Raw genomic sequence first — 17,152 nt, 5'->3', positions numbered from 1 at the left:
CCCTCTCTCAAGTTCCAGATTTATCATATTTTATGTAAACTATTTTCTGTCTTTCATAATTGAAACTACTTGTTTTGTTTAATTTGCAATAGCAAATTTCATGCTAAGTACTGATCCTTCTTGCATATTAAAATAACAATGTGATAGAATAAAAATAATTCCATGGCTGAAAACATGTAGAGATATTAAGTGTTATAAAGCTGGGCCTGAGGTCATGAGAGTAGGAGAACTGGCCGTGTCCTTCTGGGTCATGAGAGTAGGAGAATTGGCCATGTCACTCACTACCTGCAACACTTGGGAGAGCAGACCCTGTACCTTGACTGGGTAATAGGATAGAGCTGGCCCTGGAAGCAGGGTATTCATGCCTTGAGGGTATGAGAATGTGAGAGTCAGCAAGTTGACCAAGTCAGATAACTCTTAGGCTCAAATCCAGGGTTTTGAATTAGCCCAACTCCAACATCTATTCCATGGATGTATGGAAGGGATGCTGGAGTATGTGAAGGGGCCAGGCCTACATACCTAAAACTACAGGATCTTCAAGACACACAGCAACAGCAGAGTATTTGAGAAGGGTCTCAAGAAGATTCCAGTATCTATAGAGTAGTCTAAACCAGAGATTTTACAAGAGAACAATGAGTTATCACAATGAGCATTTGCAAGCCAAGAAGGTTGGCAAAAGGTTATACTGTGGGACACAATGTGACACTGGACAGCTTCCACAGCAAGTTTTTTTTTCTCTGTTCGGGGAAGGTTGCAAGGATGGGTACCAGGGGAAGAGGAGATGAGTGGGATTAGGGTGCATGATGTAAAATTCACAAAGAACCAACAAAAAAGCTTGAAAAAGGATAAAAGACAAAAAAAGTGACCACATCTGTCAACAGAATGTAACCTTTTCTTGCCAGTGTCCAAATTAATCAGTGTTCTTATAGTTTTACTGAAAGTATCTGAGCTGGGAACAGTGTTTGTTTCTATGAGGCCTAAAATAAACAAGTTCTCTGTGGTCCCTAGAAATTTAGTTACATTGCTTATTTCATTCTTGCAAAGGAATTTGAAATAGCTTCAGCTTTTTAAAAATTCTCAGCACTTACCACTATGCCTGAAATATATAATAAATAAGCAGGTTTATTGGGAAAGCAAAATAGTGCATTCACTTCAGTGTTCTTGCATTGATGCAGTCTGCATTTCACATTTATTAGTTTAATTCTGGTGTCTGCTTTCTTACCATAACATTATATTTCCCACGAGATCACATGAGATTTTTACTATCATTTGTTTAGCCTGCTTATTACTAAGTATTTCATTTTCATAAGCTATTTATTTAAGTTTTTCACATACCCTATTGATCTGAATAAATTGGTTGGATGTGTGCTTTCTCTTTGTAACAAAAATCAGCTTTCAGTGCGTGTATTTACACCATGTTTTTATATATCAAAGAAAGCCATATTTTCGAGAATGACCTTGATTTGCTTTCTCTGATAGTTCTGTAGATGATAAAGTGAAAGGCAAAAAGAGGGCTCGTTGTGTGTAATTCTCCTCTAATAGTCACGATCTATCTTCAAAGAAATGGTTTGATATAGATTATTTTAAAAATAAGGTAAACTCTACCTTGCTATTAATTTAAAAACTGTAATTTCTGAATTATGGTACCTCACTACATTTTGTGCAGTTTGGAGATCCAGAGATCCAGAGCTTGAGTGTCCGTTGCTAGGAACCTGGAGAATATGTAAGTTTTTAATGGTCATTCCTACAGTTATACTAACTGACTTCACTCATTACAAGAGCATATCACCTTGCAGTTGATTATATTTTATAACCTTCCCTATAATAGCCTCCAATTTGTTGAAGTAAGGCATGGTCATATTGTTTGTTTTTCCCAGCAGATGGTACTACCCCGAACAAAAATCATCCCATGCATTGGAAAGCTGAAATAAAGATCGCATGGAATAAAAACCACAGAGAATGCATGTTACACACATGCAGCAATATGAAATGGAACTTCATTAGCACAAGAAGTTCACATACGTAACAGTAGAATGACTCAACTTATAATAATTGACACATATGTTCTTGTTGGGATACTTTGGAAAATCACACTGAAAGAATTGTCATGTAAGTGACAGCACAGTCAAGGACAGTGCATAGGGAACTGAACTTGGTTAACTGGCATATGGCAGGGAACTGAGAGATAGATACAAAGGACTGGATAGACCCACACTGGTCCTATGGCATCGGCATCTTGTTTAGCAAATTCAGAGGAAATAAAGACCAGATAGAGAAAGCGTGAGTCAGAGAGAGCAGGCACTGGGCCGTACTAGAACAGTGAATTCACAAACCCAGACAGTGTGTAGATATGGGAGCCTTACAGGTCATCTAGAAAGCCGATAAGGTCATGGGTAGGCAAACAATGCCAAAGTCTGAGGTGAGCAAGGAGCGATGAGAGGATGAAATTCAGGATGAGGATGCCGAGGACCACAGCACGATTTCGTTGGCATTGGTTCAAAAGAACAACTGAAGTATTTAGCCATTCTCTATTATAAAGACCTTTAGTTCAGCAAGAAAAGTGGGCCAGAGCCGGAGAGGGACCATGGCACAACAAAGCAGAGTATTGAAAACACCAAAGGGAAGTGAGCAGTGCTTCTTTAATATATATCTTAGTTCTCCCCAGTCCTGCTGCATGCTATCCACCTGCCTAGGGAGAGTGTGGGATATCTGGCTCTTGAGCTGGATTTTACACACCAGTGGTTTACATTACTAACAAAAGCACACGATCTCCATTGCCTGTGATGTGCCCTTGTGTTCGTTGACCACTCTGCCCTAAGTAGGGTTGATGATTGCAGTATCTAAAGCTTGTGTGCGAAATTTTCAATCGAGAACACAAGAATAGAACTTAAGACTCATGCATGTCTCTTTAATTAAAGATCATATCAGCAGAAAAGCCCTGTGAGGGAACCAGACCCTTCCACTACAGTTCTAAATATCTCTTTCCATCCTCCCTCCGACCAATCTAAAGGATACTGTTGTCCTTTTCAATTTTTTTTTACTAGAGAAAATAACTTGCTTAAGATAAAATAACTTATACTGATGGGATCTTGTTTGGAATATAAATGTTCTATCTTCGGGTCTATGAGCTTTTAACAGATTGCCATACTGCAGTCTAAAGTATTTAACGAAAAATTTGATATTCCAAATTCTAGCCCAGATGGACAAATATACTTCAGGTGTTGTTTATAAAACCTCAATGACCTTAAGATTATCACCTCAATTCTTCTTTGACTGTGATAAATGTGGCCTGGTTATTAGTAATAAATGAGTTCTATTTTCTAATTCTGGAAAGACTCACTGCCCGGTGTTTAAAATAAATTTAAATATTTCTTCAATTTATGTGAAGTGATACCAAGTTTCTAGTCTATATTTATATGAAAGAACTCTAAATCAGAGACAATCACCTGCTTAATTTGGGGGGCAGACTGTTTTCTTTACTTAGTTAATTGATCCAATAAGTTAATTGCAATTTCAAATCTCTTCTTCTATTGTTTGAAGTCACGTGTGTTCTTTGTTGGTTTCTCCAGGGCAGATGAGAGCAGGAGTGCATTTGATCTTTTACCTCATTATTTAGTCCCAGTCAGTGCTGGTCAGCAGTAAGCAGCAGGCTGAGTAGCAGGAGCGAACAGCCTTTTACCAGGGACAGCTCATACTGAGCAACAAGAGCAAGACTCCAGCTGGCTACAGAGTGGGTTTGAAATAAAAACTCATTATTCTCCAAAATGTAGCTCAAGGACTAGAGAGCTATCTTGAAGAGGCTAGAGAGAAGTTCGCCTAATTATCTGTAATGTTGTATCGTCCTCCCTCTCTTCTTTAATTTAAGCTCTTAAATTAATCTTTTGAATTGATGACGCTGTGACTATTTTTGATCAGCGACATAATGAGCCACCGAATTTTAACAGTCAGAGGTAAAAGATAAACTGTCATGGAGAATCCTTCATTATGAAAAGTTCTAGCATCTAGGGGGTTACCATGAAAGGAATCTGAAACATGGCGATGAGGTCTGTCTGCAATCAAACTCTGCAGGAAGGCGCTATTATCTCAGAAACAACATATGACGTCCAAAGTGCTAAGCAAAGTTTAGAAAGTAATGTAAATAAAGTGTGGTGGGTGGAATAGTGAGGAGAAAGATTATGGTCCTCCAGCTTGATGCTAAAATCAATTGTGATGGATGAAAAATAGATTCAACATTCTGAGAATGAGTCAGGTCCTTCTCTTCAGCCTTTTTAGGGATTTGGGAGATTATGTAATTGCCCCGCTAAGTCTTATGGTCTACACTTTGCTAAATTCTCACATGTATTGGTTCAAATTGCAAGGTATCAACTGTGGTTTTTCAGATTTTTTTTCAATGATTCTGGTCTAATACATTTCTTCTAACTCAGAAAACTGTTAGTGCAATGGCACCCTTTCAGCTACTCAACCATCGCATCCAGCAAAAAGTGACCTGTCTAGACTGCCCCACTAGGTGGTCCTATTGTAGATATAAATCCCTGTTGTCTCCAACTGGGAGAGTGACCCAGGCCATCTCTCTGCTGTCCGATCAGTTCATGAAAGAAAAAGCTCTCACAGAGGGTACCTGCTAACCTGTGAGCCTCCGTGAAGCTTTAGAGGGCTTCAGAACTTCTCTGGGGGTCAGAAGAAAAAAAAACCCAAGGTAGGAAAAATCTCCAATGTATATGCTGTGTTCTTCATATGTAGAGAAAGCTCTAACCCAGACCAGAGAGAGGCAGTGTCTGCCTGTAGGTGCTAAGGTACAGCTGGCTGATATATTTCGATAATGCAGGACCAGAGCCTGATTGATTGTAGCACTGTTTCTACATAGGTAACAGCACACATCATCAGCACATGCAGGTATAGGCCTGCGAGCTTTCTGTATGTGTTCTTATAATCCGAAATCCACAATGCAATGCTTGAAGCAAGAACTCCAAGAAAGTTCCAGTACTATTGGGTGTAGTGCACTCTATGTTTGATTTTGGTTTAGTATGACTATATGCTAAAGGTGATTGACATACACACTGACAAATGAGAAAATAGTACAGACATGCATCAAACAGTCACTGCTATAATGTACATTTGCAGTAACTTTCAGAGTCCTCTTACAGACATCTGAAGTTTTTCCTATGTGAGATATAAAAGAGTCAAATGAAGCCTCTGGTCTGTCTAACTGGTATCATCATTAGATCATTTTCAATTTCTATCCTTTGGAACATGCACTTCCATGTAGTACATTTTTGAGTCTTCTAAGAAAAATTTGTAAAGCAACCACAGTTCACATGGAAAAGCAAATGTGGCTGCCCTCACAGGTCATATGGTTAGCAAAACCAAAGGACCTGACGTGGTGAAGTAGCATGATTGGAATGAAGTGTTGTTCTTCATCAAGGCGGAAAACAGCAAATACATTTTGAGGGCTTGCATTTCTAACTTTAGGAGCCCCACTGGCCTGTCTCTATGTAAGATGAGGAGATTGGTAATTTCTGCCCAAATTATTGCAGCGTTATCATGGTAATTGGACAAGATGTGAAAAACTGTTTCCAAATGTAAATGTGTAAAAAAGTAGCAATTCTGTTTGGTGCTCATTTACACGTGAACATGTGTTCATTTGTCTTCTCTCTTAAAGCAAATACTTGAAGGATAGTTCAGAATTTTAGGTCCTGTCTGAAAAGCGGTAGCCATGTAGGGGAACTGTGCAGAGGGATGACCTCAAGCGTTTTACGTAGTTTGAGTAAGTGTGTGGCCATCCAAAGAAGTCCTTCGCTTTCTACAGTCATTGGTGACAAACTCAGAGTGTATAAAACCAACCACGGAAGCAACAGCAATCACAACAACTAAGACAACCACAAGGACAACACCAAGAAAACAGTCTAAGGAAGTAAAAAGGTTTCCAAACTTACTTTTCATTTCTTATTGAATCATAAAATCCAGATACTGCTGCTTGGTTAGTATTATCAGGTAAATACATAGCCAGGGACATGTAAGGCTATGAAGATGAATAACTCAGAGAAGCAGGGCCTTCTGAAACCCGAAGACAATATTATCATACTTGACCCCTTCCCTTTTCTTGAGGCTGTGGTAGATTTCTACCATGGTAGAATTTTGTGGTAGAATTTCAACCATGCAACGAGTCACAGTTGAATGTCATCTCTTCCAACAAAACTTCTAAATAAAAAAAATAGCCTGCTGCTTTCTGAATATCCTTGTCGTTTTGCTACCAACTCATTCCTGGCGTTTAACTCTGTCTACCCTTTTGTCTCATCTCTATGGGTGGAAACTCCCTTGCTCTCTCTGTCTCCCATTTTTTTTTTGGTCTCAGTTTAACACATGGTAATTTATGAATAATGTATGAATATAAAAATAAAATTAAAAATGCCTGCTGACATGGCTTTGTTGTTACAACAATGCCAGGAGATGCTTAAGTCCTCTCCTTAGGCCAGGCTACTTCAAGACTTCAGCCAGCTTTAACTAGAGTCCAGGCAAGCCAGCCTTAGCAGTAGTTCAGGCCAGCATGAGTGTCTGCTCCCACAGCCTTCCCAAAGGATTTAGTGAAGTATTTAGGCATCTTACTTACTAATGTTGAGTCAGTACCTTTTCCTTCCATTTCATATTCGTTCTATAAAAGTACCTTCTGTGCTCTGCCTCTGCCACACCTTTTTCATGAGGCATGAGACTTCTTTGATTGATTACAGAGTCGTTACTGTTGAGGTTCCTCCACCCAGGTTCTCATTCCTGAGGGCTTGCAGCATGCCTGCTCTGTACTGGCTCGGATGCAGTTCTAGACCAGTGGTCTATCCCTTGTCATCATTTGTTTTCCTAGGGTGAGTTCGGGATGAATGTGATGGAAATAAAATTTTGTGCACATTTCTGAGAAACAGAAAGAATAATTTAGCAAAGGAGCATGTGTGTGTGTGTGTGTGTGTGTGTGTTTGTGTGTAAGTGTGTAACCTAGAAGGCAGACTAGGCAGGCGTACATGTCTAAAATTTAGCAGAGTGTAATATATGGGTTTATTGAAGATAAAACTTCCTATAATATCTGATCAATGTTATTTATTTTAAATGTATATATGCAAACTTACTCTCTTTTCAACACTGGAAGGGGAGTATATTTTTATTTATCTATACTTCTCATACTGTGTATTTTACAAATCCAAACTATCCATTTGTCCTGTGCATCGCTCTCATCATGGCTCTAAAATGCAAAATTCTCTTCCACAATTAAATTGATTTAAAATTATGATCAGCTCATTAAAAGTCTAATAAAACTAACTTCCACCATCTACCTTTTCTTCTCTCCTAATGCTGATGTTTCTTCTATGTACTGAGTAAAGCTGTTTCAGAAGATGGAGAGATAATTCGACAGGACAGGAAGTACATGATGATAACAGCATCATCCAAAGGTCACTCTCACCACTTCATCAGTCTGGACATCATGGCTGTGAGAACGGCTTTTGTTTTTTTGGAATAGTCTTTTCCTTAGAAAATTAACTGTTTTAGGAAATGACATGACATTCCTAAATGAGCCAACAGGCAAAGCACTGTCTTTAGTTTCATTTTCTGAGCAAGCAGGAACATCCTATCCCCACTCTCTGTACCTAGACATCTCTCTGTACACATCTTGTCGACAAAGAACCAAAGCCCATCGCTGACAACATGGGGTCCAAGACATGCTCCCTCTTAGGAACAAAAGCTTCTTTAAAATGCTAGTCAAATCCAGGAAATATAAAATTGACCTGAGGTTTGGGTTTCTACCACCAATGAGCTACACAGGCTGCAGGAGGCTATTCTCCCAGTATCTGAAAAATAAGGATAATTAGATTCTATAGCCTTCCCTCAATAGAATACCTGGAAATTAATGACCTAATATCCTCAATTTGCTTCACCCCCATGGCACAAAGTGTGAGTAGAGTACAAAGAAGAACTGTGTCCACTTCGGCTCTTAAGCTGCGACTTTCTTTATCTTCTTCCTTTTTTTTTTCAATCTGTCCACAATGAAAAACTAGTTAATTCTCCTGACATGGAACAAAGTACTTCTGTCTGCCATGGTCTGATTCATGCCAGAGCCTATTTCAGTGAAAAGAAATTAACCAGCGGCTCTAGCTCACACGCAAACAGTTCTCCTTGCCCCTCATATTCATCTTCTTTTTATCATGGTTGTTACGGAAAAGATTAGAGAATTGCATCCCACTCGGCTTTCACACAGCCATCTCTTTCTCTGCATTGTCCTCCAAACCTATTTTCTTGGAGGCCATAACTACAAAATCAGGCCAGGCAAGTCAATGGGAGGGCACAATACATAAGATCCAGGGAGATTAATGGGGCAAGTCAGGCTTGAGTACAGCCTCAATGGTCATATGTATACTTAGACAGCATTCAAGATTTTGTTTCAAAATCCTTAGGGACCAGAGAGACGACCCCATGGTAGAATGTCTGTTAGGCATATGCAAAGCCCTCTTAAGAACCACAATAAAAACTGAAACAAAAATAAGTAAAACTATGTTTCATGTATATAGGCTAGGTGCTAATTGAGGCATGTGATATTGTGTAAAATTATATTTTACTAATAATCAAAAGCACGAATAGGAGAGGTGAAATTTTTTAAATGATAGTACCTGGATAGGTTAATATTTACAAAGTAAAGTTGGCAAGCACCAGACATTTGGCAGAGAATGGCAGCTACCATCCGAGTAATGACTATTAGTGAAATAGTAAAGGGTATTGGGAAATAGCAGCGACGTTGGATTGAAAGTGAGAGCATTTTGGAAATCAGCCATATTGCAAGTTAAGTAAATTAAATCAGTAAATAACTGCACGATAATTGTTACCATATCTCATTAATGTGCTGTCTGTTTCCTGTGGCTCTCAGTGAGTTCCATGGAATCTAAGCTGTGACCAATGTAAGAAATATTACAATTTCCAAAAAATACTGTGCACCGTATGCATGCCTGTCAATGAGAATGGTCAAAGACGTCATCAGATCCCTTAGAACTGTAGTTACAGATGGTTGTGAGCAATGATGTAATATCTGGGAATCCGATTAGGTCACTGAAAGCAAAAGCAGTCAGTGTTCTTAATCATGAAGGCATCTCTCCAACACTGACATAACACGGACATAAATATTTTATTTTTGAGATTCCTTCTTTCTTTTCCACCCCCCAAGCACTTCTTTAGACCTATGTTTGATCTCCTTTAAATTCAGTCTCTCTTTTTAATAATGATTCCATGTAAATATGTTTATGTATGTACATATATATTCTTAAATGTAAGCTGCTTTCTATTTATAATGTTGCTTATATACTCACATGTATGTTTTCAGAGCTGACCACTTAGTATCTGATAACCAACTGATGCCTTCTTCCCTGGAGAAGACTATTTCTTCACTCTTGCATTCCTTACTTGCCTATAGTTTTTGGGTTTTGTCTTGTCTTTGTTTTGTGTGCTTGAGGCCTTCTCATTTTTATCTTGTCCTCTTTAGTAAGTTTGTTGTTGTTATTCTTGTTTGATTCATGTTTATGCAGTTATGTTGTTGAGACATTTTGGGTAGGGTTTCTTACATTACTACAAGACATATCCTACAACAAACTTCCCGATCCTCCAGTTCTTACATTCTTTCAACCATTGTTCTGCAATCAATGTTCCCTAAACTGTTTGTGTTTGTGTGTGTGTGTGTGTGTGTGTGTGTGTGTGTGTGTGTGTGTGTGTGTGTGTAAAATGGTGACTACTACTACTCCATTTATCTGAGGGTGTAAGGAAAGACATTTAAAATGTAGTTAGCAATTATGCTGATTTGGTAAATTGGTGATTGATTATAGGTTCTCCTCCAAGATTTATATCTTTGCTAGGCATAAGTAGCTGTGTACAATTCCAGTATTAGATACGGTTTTTCTCTTGTTGAGCAAGTCTTAAGCCAATTAGAGAGAGTTGCTGGTTACCATCAAGCTATGCATATTGTTACTGACTTTTTAGCATTAATGAACCAGGTTGGATGTTGTCATGGTTCAGAGATGCCATAGCTAGGTAGAAGAGACGACCATAATAGATACTTCTGCTGTTTATTTCCCTTGGTTGTCCCCTACCACTACTTTTTCAGAGAAAAAAAAAACTGGTGCTGTGAATGCTACCTTTGTCTGAGAACTGGCAGATTGTGTCTTGCAGAGGTAGTGTATGTCAAGTGAACAAAAAACTCAATATTATCTCATTTATTTGCATACTTTGATTTGCAACAGTAAGCCCATCTGAATCTTAACAGTTCACTAGTCATGGCATAAGACATTTTCAGCAGTTTTCTTGGTCTCAAGTGCTGTGGTGGCGGGATAACTTGTTCCTGATGGGCGCTTTGCACACAGGTCTCTGTCACAATTTACAAAGCAAGTCTAAGAGTCTCACAAAGTTCCAATTTTAGAAAGGTTTCTGCTGGCATATATCTCCCAGTCCACATGGAAAGACAGATTATGATATTTTATTTTTTTTATTGTTTTTTCTGAAACATAAGTCAAATCTCATCCAGAAGTTATCAAAATTAACCTTTTGGGGTGTATTTGGAATTCTATTTTAAGAAAAACACTAACTGTAGTAATGAGATTGCCATTTTTCCGACGGGATTAAAGACATGCAAACATGTCAGAGTTACGAAGAATCTTCCAACTCTGACTTTTTAGACTCGATTTAGAGTCTGAGTTTTCATTTCAGGCCCTCTGGCCATTTGTAAATTTACACTGAGTCTTTTAGCACGGATATCTCCATCAGTAAGTTTGAGAATTGTTTCAATGCTGCCATTCTCTTCAAATGCTGCAGTAAATGAAGGCCTGTTATTTCCCATGGATAAGATAATAAGTGTAAGCCCTGCCTTCCTAGAATTCCCAAACTGGCCCAGGCTCTGGAAGTCTTCTCACATGTACCGTGCTTCAGCAAATGAGTGTGTTAGCCGTTACCATCAGCACTAACTATACAGTACTTCCCATGTTCAGTATTTGTCTAAGAAAATGGATAATAACTCTCTCTCTTCCTGGGCTTGGAAAAGTCATTTCAACCTTTCAAGGCTTAATTTCTTTATTTCAACAAAAGATAATCAGTCTGATATCCAATTGTCTTTTTAAATTCTAAGGTTTTTTTTCTTATTAGTGTTTCCATCATGGAGAGAGTAATGAATTCATATTTAAGTTTTATGAATTACGTTTTTTTGAACTAGACATTGATTGTTTTCAAACATTAAGGCGTTCTTTTGTTTTTCTTTTCCCAACAGGAAACACAACTTATATGGAAACAACATACTTCTCATGTAATCATTTACAAAACAGACATGAATATGCACAATTGAGTTATGTTCTCTCCTTTCTATTAGATACCTTTAATATGTACATATTTATTGTGAGGTTAAAGAAGTTTCATAGACGGATTAGTCTTGAAGGGTTCACTGAAATGGAAGACAAGGCATGAGTACATTCCAACAGGATACATTCTGAGTAACTAATGTCATAGCAGGCATGGCTGTTATGCCATGACATAAACCTTAGTAATTTGAAAAGAGGAAATGTCAATAGAGAATGCCTCCATATGATCAGGCTATAAGTAGATAAGCCAGAAGGCCATTGTTAAAAATTAGTAATTGGTGAGGTAAAGCCCCACCCACTGTGGGTGGTGCCATCCCTCAGTTCATGGTCCTGGGTTCTAGAGGAAAGGAAGCAGAGCAGGCCATGAGAAGCAAATCAGTAAACATCACCCCGCCCATGACCTTTGCGTCAGTTCCTGCCTTTAGGTTTCCTTACTGTTTGAGCGCTCACCCTGAATTTATCAATGATGGACTATGTACGACATGAACGTGTAAGCCAAATAAATCCTTTCCTCCTATGCTTTTTGTTATGGGGTTTTAGCCTAGAAATAGTAACCCTAAGTAAGTCAAATGACTTTGCTTACATACAGGTGTCTTTGTTGTATTCATTTTCCACTTCAAACAAACAGTGAAGCCACAATGAAAAGCACTCCAGGAGACCAGATGGCTCACATCTCTGTGCACAATTCTTCCTGGGTATTCTTGGCTCACGCTATTAAGACTCAACATGATTTTTCTCAGACAGCTTCTAATTCCCAATTTTTGCTTAGCACCATAGAATTATGTGTATGCACAGATTTAGAAATTATCTATTAGAAAGTATTGGTTGGTAACATTTCATTGTATCAAGTGCTAATTTAGACCCTACATAATGGTCAGTTCACACAAAGAAGAGCAAAAACAAAACAAAACTGGAGGCCAGTGGGTAGACTAGGAATGCACATAGGTCCAGTTGGCAGTAAGAGAGGGGGACTTCTCTTGGACTTCTGATGGCCAAGACACAGAAGAGTTGTATGGGTCAGATTTCAGGGCATAAATACGAGCACATGTATAGTAGATATAATTAGAACCAGTGATACAAAAAGTCAAGCTATGGAACAGTTATCTAGACCATGAAAAAATGTGCTCCACGGGTGAGTATAAATTTAACAAATGGGTACTGAGCTCCTGTCATATATAAAATTCTATCCCATTAATGCCATTCTCAAACACAGGATCAGAGAGTTGAGTTTCCCAGGATCTCAGTTCTATTTGACTTACATTTTAGCTTACTGTGAATTTTGGCGTTAAATGAATTCAGTATTAAATGAATATACATACTTATCTCTACTTTACTTGCACCTTTGAATATTAAGGTTTAAAGAAAAATACCTTAACGATAAATACTAGTTTGGAAAAATATTAAGTATAATGGAGATGTTGAAAGCCAAAATGCATTGAATCTTTGTTGTGTGTGCAAATAACTTAAAGCAGATTATATGAACACTGTTGACTTTCTGAAGGGTTAGTCTTTTCAAAAGCCATATCCTATTAACAGGGAAATGTGGTCAGATTTGAAATTATGTACATACATTTAACATTACATGGACTGATAACATTGTGTTTATATATTTAAATACATAGGTATACATATAACATGAATTTGAGAGAAAACCAAAGAGACATATGATAGTGGGTGAAGAGAAAACAGGCAAATTGGGAAGCTGGAAAATAATTATGATAGTTATATTTTAGTTTTAGGAAATAAATTTATTGAGGAAATAGTTTGAATCTATATTCTATACTATCCTTTGACTTATCTCTGTTTTGTAGTTTACATTCCCACCGTGTTATTGTGATCAATGTCATTCTCTGGAGATTGTGCAGTAAGGAACAGAGACATCAAGGTCTTGTTTGTGCTCATTATACCAGCTTTAGTGTTTGAATCCTACACATGCAGATTTTATGTATGTACATGAATTGATTATTTTTACCAAATCAGAATTTGTGGGTCAATTTTGAAGATTAAGTTCCCATCAAGAACATCACATTTTTCCATCAGTTTTCTAGTCAATCACAAATGCTACTCTGTGATTTTAGCATCTTGGGGTTCTCTATGCATAATTTTCCTTGACTCAATTTCTGCTGTTCTTAAAGCTCTCATGATAGATTATTTTTGACATCTTATTCTCTATAATTATTCATGTGATTGAATGTTATTGACATGTTATTCTCTGTGGTTTTCAAATGCACCAACCTTTCTCGTGTTTATTTTTATTTAATATTACTTACACACCTCACTTTCTGGGTAAGTTCTTGTATTTCTTCAGTGTAGTAACCTGTATTTACGGTATAACAAAAGTTGAGGTATAGTAGAGTCAAATATAATTACAGTCAAGATCAAAGGATCAATGTGTTCCCTTTTCATTCATAAATACATGAAGTGGACTAGTTGAGAGTAATAGTTACAAAGATGTTCTATTCTACCATAGTCTAATAACAATAGATTGAGATGTATTTGAGAATTAAGACAGATCATCATTCTATTCCTAGCTTCTGAAAGTTGGGCTGAAAAGAAATTATTCGGCAATTGCTAAGTCATCTCTGCCTTCCTCAGAGCCTGCTCAGGTCTGGTCAAGTCTACTTAGAATGCAAGACTCAAGTACACTCTAAAAATTCACCTACACTCTCATTCCTTGGACTTCAGTAAACTTGGGGAGAGTCATATTATGATAAAGTACCAGGGTCAACAATGAGAGTTTGAGATTTAGGGGACTAAAGAAACACACACACACACACACACACACACACACACACACACACACACATACTTATATGACAGATGGAAAATTGAGAGTAGGCTAATTTCTGCTTTATTCTGAAATAAAGTGCAGGAGAAATAATGAAAGACAATTTAAACTATAAAGGACGAAAAGGAATATAAGACCCAGTGAAAAAAATATAATGATGGAAAGAAGAAGAAATAAGAGTGCATGACATAAATAGAATTGAGAATTCTGATTTCTAACCTCAGTAGCAAGTTAAAAGATGCCATGTTTGCCCAGGAGGAATAGCTCTCTACACAAAGATTCAGTTTCTTTTGTGATTATGTTATATATGGCCCTCTTTATCGTCTCCCTAATCAGCAGGCGAATTACTCTCTGGGAATGATAATACCCACATATATTGAAAGAAAATGTTCTTAGGACACAAGTTCTTCCTGTCTTCTGTGAGATGTGAATATGGACTTAAGGACAAGTGTGTGTGTGTGCGCGCACATGTGTGTGTGTATGTTTCTCTCTCTCTCTCTCTCTCTCTCTCTCTCTCTCTCTCTCTCTCTCTCTCTCTCTGTGATTTTCAAATGAACTCATGAGGATGTCAAGCATGGATACACATCGTGCCAGCAGCAGGTGTGCTCAAGTACCCTAGCACAGACATGTTGTCACAAAGGCTTACCTGCCAAAAGCAAGCCCATGTTGCCATGCATCCTGCTACGCACAGCCTTCACTCTGAAAGATGCCATTCATTTTAGATACAAATCAACAGCCAACCCACGCAGACCTGCTGTTGCCGTGATACTAGCACTGTCAATTATTTACTTCATTTGAGGGACTTTTCTCAGAAAGAGTTAGGTTGGGGAAATGCATATAAAAATAAATAATCCCATATGTTAGGGAGCTGGTGGTGAACCATTGTTCATCTTCAAACACAATCTGCAACAGGTTCCGAGCTGTGCAGCGAGGCATGAAAAACACTGAACCTACTTCTGTACCCACAGAATTTTGTCTGCTCAGCCTGAAGATTTCAGATGGTTCATTAGATGTTCATTAGAGGTAGCACTGAGTTCAAATGGAACCAAAGGGTTTTTTTTCCCAGTATGGTATTTTATGGAACTGTATTGTGCTAGCCATAATTTGCTCACATTTTTCCTCTGCATGCACAGTATAACATACTGGCTGTAAGTCTAGCTTATTACATCTAGCTGGTACAATGCATTCATGTCACTATCTGTGACAGTCCAATACAATTTTGAATCTAGATAAACGCCCTTTCTCTTCTTTATGCTCTCTTTCTTTCAGAAACATTATACATTATTAGCATTAGTAGAGACAGAAAACATAAATTCCCTACAGCAAAGGTATATTTTGGTTGCTGTGAGCAGATTTAATGTTTGTATATGAGTTCTCAAATTAAAGATCCCAATTGCAGTGTTTGTTAGTATTGGTTCCAACACTCAGAGTGTCCATTCATTTCCATAGGGTGATAGTATTATGAACGTTACATAATTGTTATTCCCTCTTATATTAACCATCCTCTTAAACGAAAACATGTACAACAAATGAACATTTTTCTCTATGAGGAACCATAATCTATTTGTCTGCAATTGCACCTTCTAGGAAAGAGGACAAACTGAGACTGATGTGCTCTTTTGAGGATATCGAGGATGGACACGCATGCTAGCTTCTGGTGCATACAAACAGTAGAGGCACGTATTAATATATCCGTTAAAAAGGGGATAAGTTTCCTAAGACTCAATGTCTTCAATTGGAAAACGGAGCCGAGAGATTATTTCTTTGAGTTAGTATCAAGAGATGATAGAACTGTGCATTTCAGCTTTCAGTGGACTCTTTTCACCAGTTCTACAATTTTCACCAAGTCAAGGACAATCTTGAAAGGGGACGCAGAATGATCTTAGGAGCTGGAGGAAAAGGAGACAAGCTGTGGAATGCAGTGCACAGGGATTGCACTGAGCAACCTGCAACTGAGTAACCTGCAGCAGCAGTAGCTACATGCACAATATCAATCCGAACAAAATGTCAGCATTGATAGTTAATGTAGGCCCAATCCTCTACTGAAGAACTGTTGGCAGTTAAAAAGTTCTGAAGAAAAAGAAGAACTTCTTTTTGATTATGTGATCACTGATAGACTCTAGTAGATGGCCTGTGAGTACACACACACACACACATACACACACACAAAGAGAGAGAGAGAGAGAGAGAGAGAGAGAGAGAGAGAGAACAGAGACAGAGACAGAAACAGAGACAGAATTACAGACAGAAAGACAGACAAAGAAAGAATAAGTAATCATTACCTAATATTTTCTGTTATTAAGATAACTGTTTTGCTGAAAGGTCCCATTAGATAGAGCATACTTACTACATCTTGAAGGAAGGTGTGGGAATTTTCAAAATAATTAAAACTATATGCATTTTTCCTAAAACCCTTGAATGAATAATAGCAACAAAAGGACATATTCAAAAGGATGCACTAATCCTTAGTAAGTCACTGAATAGAAAAGTCTGGGTCTCTTGGGGAAGGAACTCTCAGGAGCAAAGTTGCCAGAAGATATTTTGTCTTCCCAGTTACCTCTTGAGGTTTCTTTCCCCTTTGAATATAATCTCCCATCAGAAGCTGTGCCAAGCTGGTGGCATCTCACTGGCAGAAACTGTCTCAGTCACTCCATTTTCCCCTTTCAGTGTCAAGTTCATTTTAAATGTTAACCTACTGAGGCACTTCCAAAGGACACTTGTCCCCTCCATTCACACAGCCTTTGTAAAGTGTTGTGCTTCTTTTATTTTCAGAAAAGGGACCTTCCTCCTCCTTCCCTAGAGATGTGGCACCTTTGAAGTTGACCCAAGACATAGGCAGACATTCAAAGTTACATAAAACTTCTCTTTATCCACTCCTAACCTTATGGCTTCTGGAGTTTTGAGAAAAGAAACAAAGAGGGTAAGAATATGAAAAGATTAAAGAAGACCACTTGTTAAGCATCCATCCAGGGAAAAACCTGTTTGTTGTAAAGTCATTATG

The 17,152-nt window shown here is 38.0% G+C and overlaps 1 protein-coding gene across 1 annotated transcript in view; it reads right to left on the bottom strand.

Moving 5' to 3' along the window:
* Nucleotides 1–17,152, bottom strand: part of Lsamp (limbic system associated membrane protein) — a 2,154,604-nt gene that overhangs the window by 1,057,149 nt on the left and 1,080,303 nt on the right. The gene's annotated exons all lie outside the window — the stretch shown is intronic.

This window comes from Rattus rattus, chromosome 4 (genome assembly GCF_011064425.1).
Source record: "Rattus rattus isolate New Zealand chromosome 4, Rrattus_CSIRO_v1, whole genome shotgun sequence".
NCBI classification, from domain to species: domain Eukaryota; kingdom Metazoa; phylum Chordata; class Mammalia; order Rodentia; family Muridae; genus Rattus; species Rattus rattus.
Note: the sequence above shows the minus strand (reverse complement) of the source record. Positions and strands in the feature narration are given on the sequence as shown.